The sequence below is a fragment of the Rhinopithecus roxellana genome, chromosome 5 (assembly GCF_007565055.1).
Source record: "Rhinopithecus roxellana isolate Shanxi Qingling chromosome 5, ASM756505v1, whole genome shotgun sequence".
In the NCBI taxonomy this organism is placed as follows: domain Eukaryota; kingdom Metazoa; phylum Chordata; class Mammalia; order Primates; family Cercopithecidae; genus Rhinopithecus; species Rhinopithecus roxellana.
Genome location: NC_044553.1, coordinates 67290560 through 67293370, shown reverse-complemented (window position 1 = coordinate 67293370; position 2811 = coordinate 67290560). Strand labels below are relative to the sequence as shown.

The 2811-nt window shown below is 41.0% G+C and overlaps 1 pseudogene; it reads right to left on the bottom strand.

Moving 5' to 3' along the window:
* Positions 1-212: 212 nt before the first annotated feature.
* On the bottom strand, positions 213-2218 carry LOC104670878 (annotated as a pseudogene).
* Positions 2219-2811: the final 593 nt, after the last annotated feature.

The following is a 2811-nucleotide window of genomic DNA, read 5'->3' as shown; positions in this document are numbered from 1 at the left end:
ATCACAAGAAAGACCAGAGATTTCTTGCTTTGCCCTTGGGTGACCAACAAATTTAAAGCCTATTTTATATCCCAAAAATGAAAAAGAGACTTGATAGAAGTAATAGTGCTCAGTACTTGCAACCCAAGTCAATTTATACAAATCTTGTATAAATTCAAGGGGGAAAATTCATTTTAGGGTGAAGTTATTCAAGATGAAAGAAAGACGTGTCTTCAGTGAGAGAATTGTCTGCTGTCAGATGATTTCTTGCTTATGTGTATAAAGATTTCGGACTTATAAACTTTCTGGGTTTTCTGATAGCCAGATTCACCACCGCCTCCTCACTTTTTCTGCTTGCCTTCACTGCTGTTGATCTTCAGATCAACAAAGGGAGGCACTTTGAAACCAAATGACAGAGCAACTTGAGGCAAATTTAAGTTACTAACATTAAAGATCTGTTTCAGAGAATGGAAATTATAGGCTCGTGTGTATGACTTATATGCTTCCGGGGCTGACTTATGAAGAAAGTAGTTCTTTTCAATCAGTTTCTCAAGCTGAGACTGAATGTCAGAAATTTTAGGCCAGGAAAAGTCAAATTCACTTAATGGAACCTTGGATTGTTTCAAGTAGTGAAGGAACCCCATTTCTTCTGGTCACAAAATGAGCAAGGCATGCCCTCTCTCATTTAGACCTCTGGCTGTTCTGCTTACATGATGAATATATTCCTTAAGGTCATCCAGAGGGTCATGCTGAACAATCCAGTCAACTTCAAGAATGTCCAGTCCTCTTGCTGCCACATCTGTACACAATAAAGTGTTCCTGAATCTGCGTTGCAGAACTGGAAGAATGTGGTTATAAACTTATTTTGCTTTTGCTTTCCATGAATGGCCAAGGTGAGCAAATTCTTGTAGTTTAGAAACTCATAGTGGTATTTCACAGACATACAAGATGAAAAGAAGACCACAACCTTCTTTCAGTTCTTCTTAAGGACTGTAAAGGGCAGAAGGAAGCTTTTTTCAGAGGGACAAACACCGTATCCCTGCTCAAGATCATCCACTATTGCATTAGCCTTATCATCATCAACGCCAACATACAATGGCTCCTTTTTTCAGAGAAATCCTTGCTAGGTCTTCAACTTTTTGAGTCTGGGTGGCAGAAAAGAGCATAGCCTGTCTGCATGTTGACAAAAGTTTAATAATTTGCTTTAATTCCTCTTCAAACCCAGCATCCAAGATTTGATCAGCTTCATCAATAATCAGACACTGTAGGTTTTTATACATAAACCCTGGTGTATTCTGCATATGGTCAAGCTGATGGCTTGGTGTGGCCACAATGATGTTGATTCCATTAGCAAGTTTCTGTGCTTCAGCAGGTCTGTTACCGCCAACCGTTATCAACCCACTGGTATGCACGTGGTGAGTCATTAGCTCCTTACGAACACCAAAAGTCTGCATGGCTAGTTCTCTAGTAGGATAGAGAATAAGGACCCCCGTTCTATTCGTGGGCATGAACTTTAACTTAACAATGAGTTCAACTGCAGGGATGAGAAAAGCCAAGGTTTACCACTGCCTGTTTTTGCAGCTGCTAGAAGATCCCTGCCTTCCAGGAGTGGTCTGATACTTTTATGCTGAATTTCAGTCGTGTTCATAAAGCCCATTTCTTTTATTGCCTTCAAAGTGTTTTCATTGACAAGATTAGATAGAGAAGCAAATGAAGTATCCTCAAAAGCTCCTGTCAGTCCCAGGGCAGGCTGGGCACCTCACTGTCATCTTCCTCATTATCTGGCTTCTCCACATTATTTTCTGTTTCTTTGGCAGTCTCGACACTTTCTTCTTTAGATTCCCCTTTGTTTTCAGTTTTTGCCTTTTTTTGTATCAGGCCTAGCATCATTCACCATTTTTTTTTTCTTCCTTTTCTTTTTTGATTCTGAATTGGGAGACTGCATTGCTGTCTCTCCATTTGTTAATACAGTGGATTTCTGGGGAGATTTTTGAACTTGTACATTTTTCACTGTTTCTTGAGACACATCTCCATCTTGAGCTTCTGATAACCCCACATTCACAGAATGTTTTGATTTTTTTAACCTTTCCACCTCCCATTGTTTCTTCAGACACATCTCCATTTTGAGTTTCTGATAGGGTCAGATTTGAGGCCTCTGGCAACTTTAGGTTCTGGTGTGCATTTTGAGGTTTCACTTCTCGATCTTCTTGCCCAGGAGTTTCATCAGCAGGTGAGACATGCTGTCCATGAATTGCCTAGACCGCAGTGCCACACAGTACAGCTACTCAGCTCCAGGGGCTGACATTGCACACAGCTTCTTAATACCTCACTCTCATTCAGGGAGTCACTAACCAAAGGCAACACTAGAACAGATTGTGCATTTTTATTTTCAGGATGTTCCCATCATCCTGACCAAGTTCACTAAGTTATAGGGTAAGACAGATCTTAATTTTCTACACAAGAAGTGCTCAGAAACTAGGGTGGGGGCAGGTAGGGGACTTGCCAAATCTCCACAGCAAGCAAATAATTTGTGCTTTCACTGTCTATTTATCTGGGTTGTCTTGGAGACACTGATGAAACTCTAGAGGAACTGTTGAGGACTCCCCAGCCAAGCTGTGGCTGCTGCTTTAGAGAAAAGCAGCCTACTCCATTCACATGCCAAAGGCATTTAGATAGAGTGCTATTATTCAAAGTATCAGCTTTTTCCTTTGAGCTTTGTTTACCTTATCACCATGCCCTGCCACACACACACATAAACTCCCCAAATCATAGGCTCTCAGATTTAGACGAGGCCCTTAAGATGAAGAGAACAGCTATCCGTGGTTTTAATAC